At 36.8% G+C, this 21,654-nt stretch overlaps 1 protein-coding gene across 3 annotated transcripts in view; it reads left to right on the top strand.

Annotated features, from left to right (window-relative positions):
* The first annotated feature begins 8,015 nt into the window (after positions 1 to 8,015).
* The window catches only part of mvb12ba (multivesicular body subunit 12Ba), a 110,630-nt gene continuing 96,991 nt past the window's right edge, over positions 8,016 to 21,654 (top strand). For 2 of the 3 annotated variants that reach the window (XR_008356274.1, XM_053485446.1), the window contains exon 1: positions 8,017 to 8,230. The gene's annotated coding sequence lies outside the window, so the exon portion shown is untranslated. Of the gene's footprint in view, positions 8,231 to 21,654 lie in introns of all 3 variants that reach the window. The other variant, XM_053485447.1, reaches the window with a different exon arrangement.

Genomic DNA, 21,654 nt, shown 5'->3' with positions numbered 1-21,654 from the left:
GTTTACCCACCTCTGAAATTTCAGAATTAGAGTTTACCCACTTCTCAATTGATCTAAATGTACATCATAGTATAGTTTATGCACAAAATGTGATCACAGAATTCGTAGTTCACCCACCTCTTATTTTACCACTACACCCCGATCACTCCGTTCTGTACGGGGATATGATACACCTGCTGTTTATCTAAGTTATTGGTTTATTAAATATGACATGCGTGGGTAGTATTTGTGATTTCGCTTACTTTACCATTTCATTCTGTTTGTGTCCTTGAATTTATTTGTTCCTGGCCCTGCGCATGATATGACTGCCCCCTAGCTACGAGGATGTAATTGTCTTCTTTGGGAAAGCTGCAAAGCAACAATTGCAGATTATAACAGGTACATGGCATTTTGGTTCACTTTTATAGACATTTCCATTTCTATTTCGAACTAGCACATTCTGGAGAATTCAAACAAATAATGTTTGTTATGGTACGATCTGGTTGTGCTACGTTGCTACCTGTCTCTATAAACAGAGATGGGTAACCTGGTGCTAACATTAACGTGAGGTAATGGCATTAGGCTGTACTGATTATCAACTGTAATCAGTACTCAACTGTATCAACTTAAGCCACCTTCTTTCAACTTTTTCCGAGGTAAAAAGCGACAAAAGATAGTTTTGTCAACCTCATTCTGCTTTTACAATACGGTACGCGTACGCCGCACGTTTTGCCCAGGGGCCCACACAACCCATAATCTGTCCTGTGTTATTAGGGTAACAGTTTTTTTGTTTCAATAGGTATTTTATATTTAATGTCCCCAGTGTAAAATTTTCTCAGCAGCAGCGACAGGTATCCGATGTGCTTAAGTTACCATGGTAACGAGTAAGCGGCTACATTTCATTCCGAAGTGGACTTCACAGAGTGCTTCCTACTCCCTGCTTCGTTTGCAGGGAATGTCTCTTTTTTTAAACAATACAAAACAGAATGCAAAGCATATTAAATACAGTTCAATAACAACAACAACAACAAAACATTAATTGCAGAAATTCAATTCAAAAGAATTATAAATATGGCAGTCCAAATAAAGGTAAAAGACACGAGAGGATAGATATGATACATAAACAGTGGAAAAGATGTTTGATCTTTACCAAGAGACACATTACTTTAATTAAAAACAATGTCATAGTTATGTAGAAGTCTGTTGCTCTTATTAAACTAAATTAGTTTAAGAGAATCATTTCTATTATGAAAAGGGGGAAATACCACTGATCCTTTTCAATTTTTTGTTTATGTATAAAGTATTTTGTACTTAAAACTAAATAATTAACTAAAAATTCAAGAGGTTTATTTTCCAAATTCTCATAATTAAAAAAGATGTCTTAATACTAAAGGAGTGAGATATATTTAGGTGGAATTAAGAATCTTTTTGTTCTCTCACACTCAAAGAACAATCAAAGTTTGTTTGCAGGGAATGTTGGTGAAGGGAACTTCCTTGACAAAACTCCACTATTTGGAACACCCTGAAAGAGTCACCAGCGCAGACATCTCCACCTCCATGTGTTACCGTGGTAACATAAGCACCTTAAAAACCTGTCACTGCTGCTGTGAAAATTTCACACTACGGACATTAAATATTGAATATTTATTGAAACAAGATATGATATAATTATAAAAAATACTATTGAAACTATTATGTATAACTTGTAAATAAATTATTAATAAATAATAATTGATTAAAGATGTACAGATTTATTTTTACAGGTTACTATCCTATATTAGTATGTTACTATAAGGATTTCCTGGTCAAATTGAAATAAAAAAAATGTATGTCCTTTTCATATGATGTCATCCTCGATAATAATGGTAATAAATATATAAATTCTTTTTCGAGCTTCTTTTTTTTTTTTACGCTTCAGTGAGATGCAATGACTAATAGGAATGTTTCATTCCCTTTTCCGGTGAAGTGAAGACCTGTTCACTCATTCCCTTCAACATTCACAGTTCTCTTTGAATTGAACATTTTCGTTCCCTGAAGCTTGGAATCACACTTAACATGGCTGAACACCCTGTGCAGTATACTTCGTAGGGTACTTCAGGCCGCTTAAAACGCACCTATTCATATGCACTTATTGTTCATAGGATTGTGCACTACAATGACTCTGTAGACTGTGAAAGCATAACCGAAAGTCTAGTTTGTGGAGGATTTCCTATTTGCATCACCTGCTGTTTCTACCCTTACTGTAAAATCACAATGATCATGTTTTTTATAATAATAATAATGTCATGTTGAATTAAATAAAATTATAATGTCATAAAATTAATTTGTACTATGCATTTTTTATTTAACTTTTTTACCTAGATTCCCAGACAGAAATAAATTTCCAGAAACACATGCAGATTGGGTAAGAATGACCACTGAATCATGCAGCCCTCTGCAGTTATGATTTTATTACTTTTGTTAATAGCTTTCAAAATTAAGAAGTTGTTATATCATCTTTAAATAATCAACAAAACATCTCTTCGATGTTTTGTTACTTACTTTCATTGTGATATTAATTTTAGCATAAAAATAGTTTAGCCCAGAGCCACATTAGCTTTAAAAAAATCTTAAAAACTGTTGAAAGAGTCCTACACCCTGACAGCAACCAAGCAAACACATCTTGCTGATGTCGTCCATATTACCAAATTACTAACTGGCAATATGTCGCAGAGGCGGCTACATTTTACCCAAAATTTCCCTCCGCTCTGCAGAAAGGTTTTGTTCACTATGATCTTTATTTATTTAGGTTGAACCTTTCAGACTGAAAATATTTTACTACCTAATATGAAAAACAATATTGACATTCAAAACTAGCTTCCTAATGTTGTGCGTGCATGATAAAGAGGCATGAATTAAGTTAGAAAACTTTAATGTTGGCCCAAACGCCATTAAAAAGATGGAACACAAAAACAGAGAAAAAGGAACAGAGGAGCAGTAAATAATAAACATCACCGTCAACATTTGGATGCTAATTAACTTCCTTCTGCTTAACCCAGATAAGACAGAAGTTCCAGTCATAGGACCGCATACAGCTAGAAGTTATATTCTAGATCACTCTGTAACTTTAAATGGCCTTTCTGTTCCATCAAGTGCAACAGTGAAAGACCTCGGTGTGATTATAGATTCCAGCCTTTTATTATAAGCTCATGTAGATAATATTACCAGGAGAGCATTCTTTCACCTCAGAAATATTGCCAAGATAAGAAATATATTGTCGCTAAACAATGCAGAAAAACTAGTTCATGCTCTTATCACCTCTAGGTTGGACTATTGTAACGCCTTACTGTCTGGTTGTTCAGCTAGGTGCATAAACAAGCTTCAGCTAGTCCAGAATGCAGCAGCGAGAGTCCTCACTAGAACCAGAAGATACGAGCACACCACACCTACCTTATCTTTACTCCATTGGCTCCCTGTGAAATTTCGCATTGATACAGTAGCCTATATAGCATTAAATGGTCTCGCGCTGCAGTACCTGAGCGAACTGCTAGTGTCTTACAATCCGCCACGCCTACTTCGATCAAAGGATGCAGGCTGCTTGTCAGTACCGCGTATTGTGAAAAATACAACAGGGGGCAGAGCTTTTTCTTACAAAGCCCCAAAGTTATGGAATAGTCTTCCAAATAATGTTCGAGACTCAGACACAGTCTCAGTGTTTAAGTCCAGGCAAAAAAACTATTTATTTAATCAAGCATTTTTATAAATAGATTTGTCTTGGGTAAAGGAGCAGATCTGGGGGACTCGTGGACGTAGAGTATTATGGTGAACTGGTATGTTTAGATGCTGTCTTCCTCACTCTCATTGATCACTCAGGTTTGTTGACGGTGAGGTGATTGTTTGCTTTACATCTCAGGAAGCCCTCATGTCTGTGTTTCCTTCTAGCTCTCCCCTTTTAGTTATGCTGTTATAGTTAGTCCTGCCGGAGTCTCTGCTTGCACTCTACACTTAATATACATTCATATTATACATTATATGACTGCGACCATACCTAACTGTTATCTCTCCTCTTCTGCTCTCTCTCCCTCTTTCTCTCGAGCTACACATGTCGTTCCTGAGCTGCCAGTGATCCAGACTCCCTCTGCCCTCCGGACCTGTCTGACCCATCCTGGTGCCCCGCTTCTGGTTGGAGTTCTCGTCACATGGATGCCCCGTGTGTCTCTTTGGGATGCATCTCGTGTCTGCGGATGGTTCTCTCTACCTAGAAGACAGTTCTGGCCTCGACTGGTGTTGGCAACTGTTTCTCTGAGGACTTGACCGTTCGATAGTTCGGGACTGGAACTTCATTCAAGTCTTCCTGAGTTTTCAATAACTAACTGGACTCCATATTAACATCAATTAACATCAACTGTGTGTTAGGTGGCTGAACTGCCTGCCACCCTACACACTGTATAAATGCAGATCATTTACTGCTTTCTGTTTCACCCAAATGAGGATGGGTTCCCTGTTGAGTCTGGTTTCTCTCAAGGTTTCTTCCTATTACCATCTTAGGGAGTTTTTTTCCTTGCCACTGTCACCCTCGGCTTGCTCACCAGGGACTATCTGACCATTTTGATTCATACACATTAAAATTCCATACAAACTTAAATAATTATTTTGATTGTGTAAAGCTGCTTTGGGACAATGGCAATTGTTAAAAGTGCTATACAAATAAAATTGAATTGAATTGACTTGAACATTTGTGGAGCATTAGAATCCCTGAGTGGTGCAGATATGGCCAAGCTCTCTTAGCGGGGTGGGATGGGAGGCACTTAGTGTTCTAACAAAAATCACAGCTCTACAGCCAATCATGGGAATCTGTGAGCCCACACAAGTGGAAGGAACGGACAGCACTGTCCTCCGAACGTTTGTGTGTGTGTGTGAAAGCAAACAGTTTGAAAAGATGCAGTTGGCTGGCATCACATGGTTTGTGGAAAAGGTGGTTCTTCAGCCCTCCCTGGCTAATAGTAGTAGTAGCCTTGATGTGGGAATCCCCTAGTGATGGGTGGGAATTGGATATGACTAAATTAGGGAGAAAATTGGGGTGAAGAAATTATAAATAAAATAATAAAATAGCAGTTGTGGAGAATTTGTGATTTTTTTTTTTGTCACATGCACACAAGACCTCTTCTTATCATAAATTCCTGCAACTGCTTTAAGGTTGCTGTAGGCCTCTTTTTACATTAACATTTAATTTACATTTAGACATTTTAGACACCCTTAACCAGAATAACTTACATTTTGAACTCATTATACATTTGAGAAGCTAAGTGCTAATTCTTATCAAGGTGTCTCCTGTTGTTATTTCATGTTGCATTTTATTTGTATCCGTAATTATGGTAAGATATTGTTGCATGACCAAGTATATCCACAATTCACTAATGAAATGACCATGATGGTTAAAAAAAATGGACAACAGTAAAAATTTTCACCGCTTACCTCTTGTGGTGAATGCCTGACCTAATTACATAAATTAATATCTATTAATTGCCTTTGAATTGCTTGAAGATTTACAATCCTGGCACCATTTAGTGGTAATTGTACATGTGACGCAAGAGATTTATATTGTCTGAATTGCTTGGCTGAGTAAGCGCTTATACTGCACCCAAGATAAGAAAACACATTGGGTGTGTTTAGCTGGTTCGGGTTCATTGCTCCACAGCTGTGATGAATGATTAGAATTGTGTCTCATAGTGTGTAGCCTGTGAATGTATAAACAGCAACAGAACCATTGATGGAAATTTACTGTTAAATTAAAACAAAGACAATAGATAAATGTTAATTTGCTTTTAATAACATGCGCGGTGCCCTTGTGGTTAGGCAGGACCCTAGGCAACCGTGTGTATTGCCTATTGGACGGGCCGGCACTGCCTGGACTGTTCCGTATGACACACTGACAATCACAGCAATGTTGTGGATTGTTCTCTGACAATTGTCATGCACAAGTTGCCGAATAGTTTTGACATGTTAGGGGGTTGAGCTTGTTAAAGGCCTTCCTGATCTCTTGGATGTCTTCCAGTGATGTTCTTCTGCTCTTTAAGCATGTGTACCACTCAAATACCACAAACGACTAATTTTAGCCTTGACATAAACTTGCCAAATCATGTCAATTCTCTCTGTGGCAGATTTGCCCAGTTTCACTTAGAATTTTACATTCACTCTTTGTTCTAACTTGTTATCCGTGAGGAAATAGCAGACATGGTAAAGCATGTGGTCAGAATAGCACCAATTTCACAGCTTCTAATGGCCATAGGACAACATCTTTTGGCCTGACTTATAAATGTAGATGTGACTGTACATGCAGCCCCTGTTGTGCTGCCACCTGTTGGCGTGTTACAAAACTAGTCTCGGAACTTTTCGATACCACCTCGTATAACAAGTCTACACAAACCAAGGGGAAATGGTTTAATGTAGTATTGACTATTGATTGGAAGTGTGTAATGTCCTGACGTTTACCTTATAAAAAAAAAATGTCAAAGCAATTATGGTCACATTTTAGAAAAAAAGGAAATAGAGGTGAAAAAGATAATGGTATGTAGATGTTACCGCTTTATAATATTATGTACTTGGTAAAATAGGCAAATATAACACTTATGCTTGTTAACCTGGCTTGTGTTATATTTGCTAAGCTTCATATCCAGTAATTCATGTCATAATACAAAGTTAAACCTAGTTATTTTTATTATTTTTTTATTTTTTTGCGGGCCTCTGAAGGGGTTCTCCCAGGTCACCATACATTCTAGAACCACTGCTCGAGAGATAAGTTCAGGTGCCACAGCACAAATTACAGCAAAAAAATCAAAACACATTTTTGTGCAGTCTGCGATAACGGAAAGATACACTCTAATTATTTTTACTAAAATAACTTCCTGTAAACCAACAGAGTAGCAAATAAAAATAACTATTTTATTGAAAATAATTCATATATCCTATATACTGTACAAGTGCTCTTTCAATGATATTACGTTCCATACATTGGAGGACTCGAAATTAATCTTCTGAAATTCTGCTTTGGTATTTGCTGAAAGTTAACCCTTCGCCACAAATGAAATCAAAATGTCGAGTAGAAGGGACGTTATGAGTCGTTTTGTGCCAGACCACAAACCACAAGATTTAATAGCGTACTTCACATGCGTCAAACTGTGGGTGCGATTTAAATCGACCATTGCATAGAACTTAATGAAACTTTTGCACTACTTTGACATTTGCCTGAGGTCTAACCTGCACCATAAAAGTGAAATTAAAATGTTGAGTGAAAGAGATGTTATGAACAGTTATGTACTGGATTTAATAATCTACTTTAAAATAAGCTATTAATATAACTACTTGCTCAATGTGAACAAACACCTACACTAACATATATTAATTAGAAAAGCTAAACTGAATATTTTTACTGGGATTGGTTCATATTTTTTACTGCTAAAATACAGTGGTGAAAGTGGTATGAGTAAATTTTTACGTGCTGGAGTTGTTTATGACAAAACTTTATCCAATCTGCTTTTTCGATTTCTCATCTTTGATTCTCTCTGATTATCGAACAGGGAGTGTGTTGGGCTGATTTGACAAAAGAAGTACAAAGATATTGAGTACGTAAGATACTCAATCTGACAATATTTTTCATTTAAGTTTTAAGTTTGACTTTATTTGTCATATGCATGTCAACACAGGGCCAACAATTGGTTAGGACGAGAAGAGCCAGTCAACTTGATTATGTGTGTGTGTGTGTGTGTGTGCGCGCGCATGCATAAGTGAGTGCGTGTGTTAACTCTTTGTATTAATAAGTTAGGCAGAGAGATCTGCTGTACAGAAACACAAGCGGAGGTGTACAGTACTTCGGCTACAACTTAAAAAAATATTAATAATACTGATTACATTAGAGCTGGTCAGCTTATTTTTAGCTTTAACTTTTTATCTATTTCTACAAACTCTTTTTCCTTTACGTCTTTACGTCATAACACCGCCTCTCCCCCTTGGCCGAATCGCCGCACAGATTTCAGGTTCCGGAGTTGGCGAGCCCAGTGTTTACTGTGGTACAGCTGTACACGACTCAAATCTAGCAGCACGCGATGTCTTGTAACTGATAGGTGGCGATATGTACAACTAGTATCCAAACGACCCTGAAAAGAAGAAGAAGAAGAAGAACAAAATAACGGCATAACATAAGGAGGAATTAAAGAACAAGAGGATTTACCTGAGGCAACCGAAATATTCAAGACACATTGTTGTCATTAACTGGGTAAGACACTGAGGTCTCAGCTATCAGCTAGTTAGACCGCCGCCGCCGCCGCCTTATCCAAGGCTCGTGTGCTTTGTGCCGCTTTTCTCCTCCTAGGCCTCGGGCTCAGCCGGGCTCCGGCTCCTGGTCTATTCTGTAGTCTGAAAGTCTCCTTAGAAAAAGAAAGAAAACGGTAACCGAACGTCTGGTGGAAATTTAAGTATACATAAACACAACAGTTTTTGTTATTTGCTGTATGCTTGTAACTGTTTTCATTTGCTAGTCACTTATGTAAGTTAGCTAAAAATACCATACATCTAGGCAAAATGCTGACAATTACAACCCTATGAAGTTGGTTTTAACATACTCTCGGTACGGAAATGGTGGGGAAGGTTTTGGGGTTGTATTATGTAGCTGGGAGAATCGTCCAGTGTGGGCTCTTTCTAATGTTACACTAAACCTCTGCTAATGCTAGCAATATTCATTTACGAATTAACTAGCAGATTTAAAACTTGCCCTGTTGTTAAAAGATCTATTTCACTCGGTAAGTAATTTAATAGGTTGGTTAGGTTCCGCAAACGTTATTCTGTTATTAACGGAGTTCTGCGTGTTTACAAAATATTTTGGAGGTTGGGAGCTGATAAACTTTAATAATATTGCACTGTAAAATCTTAAAATTGTTTACAACACTTAGAGCCTGTATGCATTTTAGCATTTACATCGTATGTATGTAAAGAATCGAACCTGGGAAGACGGTATTCCCTACACAAATTTGATTTGTTTCTGTAGAAGGACATGAAGCAAATACCCGAGGTCATAGACGCTTGCATTAATTATTTGAGCTATGTAAAAATCACAAGAGCAAAAAAAAAAAAATTGTGAATAAAGCTGGAGCCTAAACAATAAAAATAAAATCTCTGTCTTTCTCTTTCAATGTAATACTCTATCAGAGAGTGTTTGCAAGGAATAACATCCACTGAACCAAAATGGTCACATATAGTGGATATTGTAAATGTTCTTAAATATTTTATATAGACACTACAGTTTTTCAGTGTAATACAGTGTCCTATTGTTGTGAAGCGATCCCTCAGAAATGCAATGAAGCAATTTTATTCAAAATTGACACAAATTTACACTCGGCAGGAGGGCTGTACTAATAAATATCTGATGAACTGTCACACAAAGGTTAATTCATCCAATTCTTATAAAGTAATATCTCAGCATGCCATAAGACATTTTATTTATTTATTTTTATTTATTTTGGCTTTAATATCCACATGGCCTGATGGATCGACTGGTTAGATTTTGGGGGTCATAGGTCAAAGGTAATGATCACTATGACCTCGAAGTCCATTTTATTGTTTTAAATGTAATATCTTGGGACTGCATTGAGGTAGTTAACACAATTTTCCAGTTGGACTCCGGGATAAACTTATTACATTTTGATGGTAAAAGGTGGCCCCTTTAAAGAGCTGAAAATATAAAACATATTCTTAGTTATTTAACACATTTTTAACTATGTATTTCCACATTTCTTTTTATCATAATTTCAGTGTTTAGTATTAATATATTAAAAACAATAAAAAATAAGGACAAAGCAAAGAATTCCCTAACAGGAAGCCATTCAAGGCATGACTATAGGTACACAGATAAAGTTAAGCATAAGTAAAAAACAAAACCAAAAAAAACAACAACAACTAAGTAATAAAATAAGATTACGGAGCATTAAGGTTTGAGCAAAAGAAGAGTAAGTAACCAGTAAAATTAAGGAGGATAACAACAGTACTGGAGTCACAAATTCCAGTAAATGAAGACAAGTCAAGTAGGCTTTCATTGTCATTTCAACCATATACAGTTCAGTACACAGTGAAATGAAACAGTGTTCCTCCAGGACCAAGGTGCTACATACATGCAACATAAATTAAGAGAAACTAACGAGGACACCTAATTAGCTGACTAAGACAAATTTACACCGTAAATTATTTAAAAAATGTATTTACATTTACATTACATTTACTATTTAAAGTACTATACAAAAGACATTAGTAAATAAAAGCTAACACAAGACAACATAAATGCAAATGTGCTAACAGGAGCAGCAACACGAAAACATGAGATGTACTGGATAGTTGGATTGAGGTTGTGCAAGTTAATGGCATGATAGATAAAAAACAGTAAACATTCTTCTTAAATAGCAGCAGAGACGATAACAAGTCCTTGTGCAAATAGCAGCTAATAATATAACTATTTGTGCAAAAAAAACAGTTTCAGGTTGGTGTTTACATCTTTTGGATGATTGTAGATCAGTGTATATGCGCATGTGTGTTAATCAGTCCAGTCCCATTTTATAGCGGTGAATGTTTATCTCAGTGTGTGTGTGTGCATGTGTGTATCAATCCAGACCTTTCTTGTTGAGTAGACGGATGGCATGTGGGTAAAAGCTGTTGCACAGTGTGGATGTGATTGCCCGAATGCTTTGGTACCCTTTTTCAGAAGGCAGAAGAGTGAAGAGTCATGGAGTGTGTCCGATCAGCAACAATGCTGGATTTATGTGGTGTAGATGTCTTCGATAGAGGAAAGAGAGAACCTGATAATCTTCTCAGCTGTCTCCAATATCCACTGTAGACCACATTTCAGACCGAAATGGCACAATTCCGAAACCAGACAGTTATGCAGCTACTCAGGAGGCTTTCAATAGTCCCTAGAAAGTAGTAAGGCTCGGTGGTGGAAGCTGGGCATTCCTCAGCCTTCTCAGAAAGAAAAGACGTTGTTGGGCTTTCTTGTGCAAGAAGCTGGTGTTGAGGGACTAGGTGAGGTTCTCCCAGGAATTTGATGCTGTTGACGACCTCCACAGAGGAGCCGTTGATGTTCAGCTGTGTGTTTACCATAACACTGTGACCATGTGTGTGCGCATAAAACATATTTTATTTTGTGTCTGTATATGTGTGTACAGCGCGTGGGTAAAGCAAAAGCAAGTCTCTTTAGAGACATTAAAAATCCATTTTCTCTCTCTGCTCAAGGCTTATCCTGCTTTTTGGCTGCTTTGTGTGTGTGTGTGTGTGTATGTGTGTGAGAGACACACAAACCTCTCCTTACTTTCGCCTTCACACACACGCACACACACATTCTCTCTGTTCTACACAAAAACACTGCTCTGTCATGAGTCTTTTCAAAGGTAAAGTGCTGGTTAATTTGTTCTATTTTTACTTTACAGCAGTGATTTCGTTAGTCTGTTTTTAAAAATAAAATTTGGTTTTCGAGTGTTTTGGAACATGAGCCTGCTTCCTGAACGAATTATGCTCGTAATCCAAGGTTCCACTATATCTATTTGGCAGATGTAAAGCATACATGTCTATGTTTTTTGTGTTAGTCCATTTTTATTTAATTTTATTATTATTATAACCGCTCAAGGAGCTTAGATTTTAGTTCTGTTTTTGATTAAAGGGTTAGAAATTAATGCTTTTCTTGTTTTTTGCTTTAAAAAAAATCTGATTAATTGGGGGAAAAAATAATTGACAGATTAATCGATTATTAAAATATTCCTTAGTTGCAGCCCTACATAGAACAAACAAGAAATTTGAAATTTTATTTATTTGATATTTCTATTAATTTTAGTGTACATTATAGAGATCCACCATACTAACCCACTTCTCCATCCACTTATATGTTTAATTTGGGAGTAAATGTAAAACTCTTGTATTTGAAGTTTTTTTGTACTGATTAAATTCTCCACTTAGTTTTTAAGCCTGAAAATGTATGAAAAATATATGGAATAGCTAAATACTTATGTTAAATTCTATTATAAAGCTGTTGAGTAACTCTATACGGTTTTATACATTTGAATTAGTTATTTACTTTATTTATTTAGAGTTATGACAAATTGTTTCATAAATGTTCATGGTCTTAAAATTGTAATTAAATCAGAAAAAAAAAATATAAAATCTAAATATTTATAGAATCACAATTTTAATCAACCTGTGCATGCATATGTGTGTGTGTGTGTGTATATATATATATATATATATATATATATATATATATTTTTTTTTTAATTTATTTATTTTTTTTTCTCAATTGAGAATCTGTGGAGGGAGCAAAGACCAACCTGAAAAAGTTGGAGCTCATCGCTAAAGATGAATGGGCAAAAATGCCAGCAATTATAGGAAGCGTTTGATTGCTGTAATAGCCAGTAAATAAACGCTTTTCTATCGATTATTGAAAAGTGTATGAATAATTTTGGACATGCCACTTTTTGTTTAAATGTAACTCAAAGATGAGTAATACGTTTTTTCACAATGATGCCTTTTTTACATTGTCTTATTATTTTCTGGCAGATACCTGTATCATTTATCATTTCTTATCAAGAAAAAACTTGCTGTTTGAATAAAAGTAACTTTAAGTCAGAATGTATGTGTGTATATATACAGTATATATATATATATATATATATATATATATATATATATATATATATATATATATATTCTGAAACATGCCATGTTGCATGTTTTCCGCACACCTGGGCAACTCCCGTGCAGTGTAGACAGACATAAAGTCCAAGGAACTTGCATATCACAGTTGTGTAAAATAATGATGATGCATCTTAAGGTAACCTGTTATACAATTTCCTGGAATAAAAGTTTCCTGGTGACCGTACTTTGCTTCTAGGAAAAATAATACAAATACTGTAGACCACCAATAAAGGAAAATCTTAACATGAACTGTAGAACATTTAGAAGTGAATAATTCTACACACACGCACACAATTTGTAAAAAGTACGTAACCATTTCAATCCATGACAGAATGCATGCATAGACATTTATAAGATACTATAGGTAAGGTTTACACTGCTATTTATTATTAATTAGATAAAATAACATTTACTGTCTTGCTCAAATGTGACAGAATCTTAATTTGGATTGTCTTAAGTTGGTTTAATTTATACTGATTGAGAAGACTGCATAAACATTGTTTTACATTATGTTTTATTTAGTTTAAAAAAAAAAATTTTTTATATAAATTCTTGAAATTCACAAACCAAAATGGATTTAATCTTAAGGCTTGGAGCACCAGCCCTACTACTCAAAATTTGTCAAAGAATTTGTTTATTGTTTGGAATTGAATGAAATTTATATGTGGTCAATGTCTTAATGTAGTTAAATGTCTGAAATAGGTTAATTGTACTTAAATCAGTACAATTAGAAGTATATCTTAAATGTTTGTCAGGTATAGAAATAGCAAAAATGCCTTTTTGAAGTGGATCTTTTAAAGCTGTTTGCAAAAGTTCTTCCATCACGCTCATTTTTTCTGACCACATTTCTTCCTCAGAGGCGATGGTTCACCACTGTCCTTTCAGGTTTTAGTGGTTTCAACAATTTCCTTTTGCTGAACCAGAGTAGCATCTTTGCCACAACCACTGGATAATGCTTCTGACATAGTTGTTTAAGAAATGAGAAGCTGTTCACTGAATCAGTTAGGATTAAATAACTTTAAATATAACTTTGAATAAGCCGAACCATATTAATCACTAGAGTAATTAAACAATAGAAAGCTCTTAATTATTTGCTTAGTTAAGGTGAACTTATTTTCATTGTGTAAAACCACAAGGAACGCCTGCCAAAAGCTTTACCACAACAAACCTTATTCAGCAGTTTAGAAAGCCGAGTGAATAATTTGGATATAAAAAGTTATCTGCAAAGGCAGTAGCTAAATCTTGTTACTCGAGCAATTCTCGAGTAAAAAGGATAAAACAAAATAGTAATGAAGAGAGATATAAAGAGCGGTTCACAGCTCTGGCCGAAGCATCCCAGTTTTACCTCTACTGATTGGTGCTTGCAGCAAGCGACTACAGTGGAACCTTGGATTGCAAATAACGCGGTTTGCGAGCGTTCTGCAAGACGAGCAGAAATGTTTAATACATTTTGACTAGAAAAACAAGCAAGTCTTGGTTTATCTTGGAGTATCACGTAGCACTCATGTACTAGTGATGGGAAGTTCAAATCATTTTAGTGACTCGTTCTTTGAATCTCGTTTTAAAAATGAATGAATCTTTTTTGAGTCATTTCATTCTTTTGATCAGAAATAAATTAAAATGTTGCATTTTCAATAAAAAATACCCCCAATATGTCTACATACACAAATTTTGGCTATAGTTTCAGTTATGAAAATATTACAATGCAACTAAGAACATATTATACTAAAAAGAATGAAAACTCACCATTATATCTTGCAGGCGGAGTTATTCGTTCTTTTAAATCTATTGCACTGCATACATTACACCTCTCGCTTCCCCCTCTCGCCTTTACACACACTAACGGAAACACTGCTCGGTCGCGATTTTCAGGTTAATTTTTATTTATTAGGGAGGGGTAGGGGTAATTTCTCCTCTCCTCTTACTTTAACTTCTTTAACACAGACACTAACGAAAGCGCTTAACTGTCTGAATTTATTTTTACTTTTTACAAAGGTAAAGTGCAGGTTAATTTGTTACATTTTTACTTTATATTTTGGATTAATTATAATACAAAATATAAATATTTCCTTATTTCTAATTCGAACTTAGCTTTGATGTATGAGTGTTTTGATATACGAATATGCTACCGGAGCGAATTATCCTTGTAATCCAAGGTTCCACTCTACTCAGCACGGCTGCAAATGTTCTAGATGCTAAGAGGAATAGACTGTCCTCTTAAAAATGCAAAAGTTTTAATATTTTTAAAGAAATGCCTGTTCTCGTTGCATATGTATGAGAAGCTCGCCAAATATTCGTTGTTATATGGTTATTTTTTACTGGTAATAGTTATTTTTTTACTGTATTAAGTTGTAAATAAATAAAAGTTCTGCACAATAAACAACACTTTAAATGGCAGATCCCATAAAACCCACACATCTGCAGGGGGGGCTATGTAGGACGACATTCATATACATACTACAGTACTTGTATATCAAGACCTCGCTTATTTAAGAAGTAAAAATGTCTTATAAAATTGTGCTCATCTTGCAAAACATTCGCAGACCAAGTTACTCGCAAGGTTCCACTATGCATATGCATCTCTGGAGTCTCGCATCCTTCTCTTCACAGTGTCTCATAGATTCTCTATGAGGATTAGGTCAGGCATGTTTGCTGGCCAATCAAGTACAGGGATACCATGATCCTTAAACCAGTTATAAGTACTTTTAGCTGTGCGGGCAGGTGCCAAGTCCTCCTGGAAAATCAACTCAGCATTTCCATAAAGCTGATCAGCAGAGGGAAGAATAAAGTGCTCAGAGTTGCTGAGGCCTCCTACTTCTGACCTGACCTGTTTTTTACTTCAGCTTCTCTGACCTTGCCGTCTCATGAGTGCCTGAGGGTCATCGTCACCCTGCACTTGGCTACTTGGAATTTCTCAACCAGGAAAGAGAGGGGTAGTTGTAATTGCCCTGATCTGATGTACAGCCTGACTGACGTGAAGCCTGAAGGGATTCTCAACCACCTTCTGACATATGAGTTTTGATATGAGAGTGGAACCTCAAAAACAGTCATGAGCCACATCAGTCTGGCGAGCAGGCCTTCTCCTCTTGTATGACCAGATTATATTTAAAGATGTTACCCTTTCTAATGACCAGTCTCCTTGATTTCCTTGGCTTAAAAGTCATTCTAACCCACTTTGCTGCCTCGTCCATCTTTGTTAGAACCCACCTTGCCTGTACATGGGATGTTGTTGTAATTGTAAGACCATGTAACCCCTGATAGCTGGTTGCCAGGTCTCTGAGTCCATCATTGGGCCTCTGGTTTCTATTTCTCCAGCTGTGATAATGGTTCATGCCCATGACAAACCTGATGGGGAGACTGTACAGACAGATGGCGCATTGACTGCTTCAGTTAACTGAAGTGTCCAAGCAGCCGTATACTATATTCAATATATAACATAAATTACGTCAACATAGTTTAATGAATAGATGTGGTAAAAAAGAGGGGAAAAAATGATAAATAAAACAGATTTAAATCAATTATTACACAACCCATGATGCTTATGCTTTTTTAAATTAATTAATTAACCTACGTATTGCAATATTTTTCACGACATTCTTAACAATCCTTAAAAACATGGTACATCTATAATTTATCTATAACGGTCGTTGTAGGTACAGAAGTGCATCAAGGATCGAGGAAATACAAGGATCAGTATTTCTTTAGTCATTTAACCAGCATACCGTTTCCCCATCAAAGATCTGATGGGACATTAATCATTTATCACAACTGTGAATAGATGCGGCAGCAGAGACAGATTAAATCCCCATAAACATTCACACTTGAAAACAATACTAAAATAACTAAAACAGTTCCAGAGGGTTAGCGCCTGTTATAAGGACAGGGATCACCTACAGGATACTACTGTATTTTTATACATAGTTGCATTTGGTTTTACACGATCTCATGTGTTATTTGTGTGTATGTGTGTGTGCGAGAGAGAGTGAGAGAGAGCAAGCGCGTGCGCGAGAGAGGGCTTATATTGTAATTTATCCAAGGTTACTAAAGCCTGGCTTACTACTAATAAAAAATATTTCGATGTAACCCATGGGTTTCAATCACAAAATTAGCCAACGCTGTAAACAGATGACAACAAAATACTCTACGGGGCTTCTCGGTCTTTCTTTAATTTTACTTCTGACTCAAGAAGTCAGAAGTAAAGATCAGATCCTCTTCAGATCCTTCTGCACTAATGTTATTGTGGTGTAAATTATTAACGTATTGATGTATTTCACTTGAGGACAAAATAGACTATATGTATACAATACAATGTGTCTGTTTAATATTTCTTTTAAACAGCTGTGTTCCTAGGTTTAATCAGCTATTTACAAGACAACGTTGAAGCACTAATGGCTAAAGTGCCACCGATGTGTGTGTGTTCCTCAGGTTTGCCTGAGCTGGCTTTAACACAAACACATTTGCGCGCCTGCAGGTAGAAAGAACCCATCTTAGCACCATCTAACAGTCAGTAGTGGGCGGAGTTATTACATTCTTACGTTTCACTCCTCCTAAGTTTGTCTTTTAATAAAGTTCTAAGAAAACTAAGAAAAAAATAATTTGGGTCACTTAAGCAAAAAATAGCACGGACGCAAATAATCAAGTGTTTAATTGTTGTAGTTTTCTCAAACATGATTTTCCAACTTGCCGTTTATAAAGACAGACTGAATTTAAGGAACACACCCACACACTGAAGAGCAAAGCAGAGATGCGCATTCACACCTCTGACCATCTTTTGTCTTGTAAATGAGTATCCTCATTCACCTTTCAATCCCCCCCAGCACACACACTCTGTACACTGTTGCTATGTTTGTTAGAGCACTTGGTTATACATATGTATGAAACACTTACAGGTCCTTCTAAAAAAAATTAGCATATTGTGATAAAGTTCATTATTTTCTGTAATGTACTGATAAACATTAGACTTTCATATATTTCAGATTCATTACACACAACTGAAGTAGTTCAAGCCTTTTAATCATTTTAATATTGATGATTTTGGCATACAGCTCATGAAAACCCAAAATTCCTATCTAAAAAAAATAGCATATTTCACCGACCAATAAAAGTAAAGTGTTTTTAATACAAAAAAAGTCAACCTTCAAATAATTATGTTCAGTTATGCACTCAATACTTGTTCGGGAATCCTTTTGCAGAAATGACTGCTTCAATGCGGCGTGGCATGGAGGCAATCAGCCTGTGGCACTGCTGAGGTGTTATGGAGGCCCAGGATGCTTCGATAGTGGCCTTAAGCTCATCCAGAGTGTTGGGTCTTGCGTCTCTCAACTTTCTCTTCACAATATCCCACAGATTCTCTATGGGGTTCAGGTCAGGAGAGTTGGCAGGCCAATTGAGCACAGTAATACCATGGTCAGTAAACCATTTACCAGTGGTTTTGGCACTGTGAGCAGGTGCCAGGTCGTGCTGAAAAATGAAATCTTCATCTCCATAAAGCTTTTCAGCAGATGGAAGCATGAAGTGCTCCAAAATCTCTTAATAGCTAGCTGCATTGACCCTGCCCTTGATAAAACACAGTGGCTCAACACCAGCAGCTGACATGACACCCCAGACCATCACTGACTGTGGGTACTTGACACTGGGCTTCGGGCATTTTGGCATTTCCCTCTCTCCAGTCTTCCTCCAGACTCTGGCACCTTGATTTCCGAATGACATGCAAAATTTGCTTTCATCCGAAAAAAGTACTTTGTACCACTGAGCAACAGTCCAGTGCTGCTTCTCTGTAGCCCAGGTCAGGCGCTTCTGCCGCTGTTTCTGGTTCAAAAGTGGCTTGACCTGGGGAATGCGGCACCTGTAGCCCATTTCCTGCACACGCCTGTACACGGTGGCTCTGGATGTTTCTACTCCAGACTCAGTCCACTGCTTCTGCAGGTCCCCCAAGGTCTGGAATCGGTCCTTCTCCACAATCTTCCTCAGGGTCCGGTCACCTCTTCTTGTTTTGCAGCGTTTTCTGCCACACTTTTTCCTTCCCACAGGCTTCCCACTGAGGTGCCTTGATACAGCACTCTGGGAACAGCCTATTCGTTCAGAAATTTCTTTTTGTGTCTTACCCTCTTGCTTGAGGGTGTCAATGATGGCCTTCTGGACAGCAGTCAGGTCGGCAGCCTTACCCATGATTGCGGTTTTGAGTAATGAACCAGGCTGGGAGTTTTTAAAAGCCTCAGGAATCTTTTGCAGGTGTTTAGAGTTAATTAGTTGATTCAGATGATTAGGTTAATAGCTCGTTTAGAGAACCTTTTCATGATATGCTAATTTTTTGAGATAGGAATTTTGGGTTTTCATGAGCTGTATGCCAAAATCATCGATATTAAAATAATTAAAAGGCTTGAACTACTTCAGTTGTGTGTAATGAATCTAAAATATATGAAAGTCTAATGTTTATCAGTACATTACAGAAAATAATGAACTTTATCACAATATGCTATTTTTTTTAAAAGGACCTTCCTGGTTTGTTTTATTTTAAATATTGCTTATTACCTTATTCAGCAAAATAAACAATGTTATCATTGTGTAAATTATTAACCTATTAATGTCTTTTAATTAGGGACAAAAACAGACCCTGCGCTTGTGTTTAGGACTGATGCTGAACAGCTGTGTTCACAGGTTTAATCAAAGATTTACAAGATAACAGTTAAAGCATTTGTGGATGAAGAGGTGTGTCTGTGTGCGCTCCTGCATTTCTCGATGGGCTTTAACACGAACACATTTGCGCAGGCAGGTCTAAAGAACCCCTCCCCCCGCCAAAACACACGCACACACACGCACATGCACGCACACACACACACACACACACACACACACACACACAGATGATTATGGGTCACATAATCACAAACTAGCACAGATACATATAATCAAGTGTTTAACTGTTGTTTTCATTTGTTTCTATGACAATTATAATAATTATTAATTATAATTATTAATTATTAACAGTTAATTAAGTCTTTATCACTGAATAGCCAACTCTTTAAAACAAAGTTGTCTCCCATTTTTTGCCCATTGAAGTAGTTGGTTCAAGTAAATGTTTTTTTTAAATACCCAAACAATCCCCCAACAATTAAAACACGCACACATGACTTATAATAAAATTGATTCTTCCAAAACTAGTCAAAGGTAAAACAGTAGTTTGTATTAAACAGGTGAATACATGTTGTATTTTGCTTAAAGGTCAGTAAAACACCCGGATAACACCAGCTGCTTATCAGTCTCTATCTGGTTCTTTTATATTAAAATATAAATTTTAAAAACTATTAAAGATGGAACAGTTTAAGTCTTTGTTTCCCCCAAATTATCAGACGTTTTGCAATTCTATGTCCAGAATATAGACCTGACCAAATATCATTCTAAAGCTGTTGCACTGTGACGTCATCCCTCCTACAGCTCCCTCAACAGCTTGTTCAGGCTCCTCCAGTAGCTCCAAAATGCAAACCGTCACCCGGTCTGACCCCCCCAGTCCTCTACAGCGGAGCTCTGCTTAAAGAGAACAGGAGAATTTAGTGAAGACAAAAATAAATAAACTTTACAGAATATCTAGTTATAATAAAAATGTAATATTAGTAAACCTACACACACAGAATTTACTTAATGCGTTTTTCATACAAATAAGTTAAGCGATATAACACTCGTATATGAGCATTAGTTCGTCTCTGAAGCCAAACTATAACCGAGTACTGAAGCCCCCCCAACACACACACCTCCCCCCACTCCTTAACTAATAAACACTTTAGAGTTTTAGAGTGAGGAAAATATAAACCTGGTTATGAGCGTTTAGCTCGCTAGCTCCTGTACATATCCTCAGCTTGTGTCATTTATGAACTGCATCACATTATATTCACAGAAATAACCTGCAGATTAACTCTTACCTAAAGACTAAATAAATGCTAAATTTATCCAGACAACACTCGTCAGATTCTAAAGGTATTTTTAGAGAGCACAAACACTCTTCTCTCGGGTAGTCCAGCTTTTGTAACAATTCAATTAAATTTTATTTGTATAGCGCTTTTAACAATTTACATTGTCACAAAGCAGCTTTACACAACCAAAAGAATTAAGTTTGTATGAAATGTGAATGTGTATGAATCAAAATGATATGATTGTCCCTGATGAGCAAGCCGAGGACAACGGCGACAGTGGCAAGGAAAAACTCCCTGAGATGGTAATAGGAAGAAACCTTGAGAGGAACCAGACTCAACAGGGAACCCAGCCTCATCTGGGTGAAAACAGATAGCAGGGACAGGGAAATAACAGGGACATTAATAGTATTTTCAACGTTTTTGGAATCTTTTTGATTAAAAGAGGAGTGACATTGTGAGTTTGTGACACTGACAGTAAGCTGTAATGTTAACCCCAGACTTGGTCAACAGACCATTAAGTTATCTAAAGTTACATCTGACCGCTGCTGGTGCTGCCAGTGATTTTCAAAACGGCCAATAAAAAACTAAACTGGGAAATAAACTGTAAACTACCCCAAACAAATTGTATGAAATAAAACACCACTTACCGCAAATAGTCCATTAAGCCGCCATATTCATCTCTGTAGTGCAGTTTGATAGTGTCAGTTCGGTGGGGGTGGGTTGTTAAAATCACATGATTGCAATCCAGCGCAGCTAAATTGCTGGCTTGCGCTACCGTGTTCTTGAGAACAAAGCGTCATCTAGTGGTGGCACCAGGAAAATAAATAAATAGGGCTTTAATAGGCTTTTTTAAGTCTTGACACGCCTTTCTGGCAGTAGAGAGGGGGGGATCATGGCGCCCATAAGGCAGCCGTACGCCATTCGCACGCCATTCAAACGGCCGCGGCTATTTGACGTGGCTCCATTTGTATCTATCCAAGTACCCTAATCTGCATTGACCCTCATCACCTTTAGGCACCATATTATCTGTAGTAACTGATTTGATGTACAGTGGAACCTCGGGTTA

The sequence above is a fragment of the Clarias gariepinus genome, chromosome 24 (assembly GCF_024256425.1).
Source record: "Clarias gariepinus isolate MV-2021 ecotype Netherlands chromosome 24, CGAR_prim_01v2, whole genome shotgun sequence".
Lineage (NCBI taxonomy): Eukaryota > Metazoa > Chordata > Actinopteri > Siluriformes > Clariidae > Clarias > Clarias gariepinus.
This window is presented reverse-complemented; position numbering and strand designations above follow the sequence as displayed.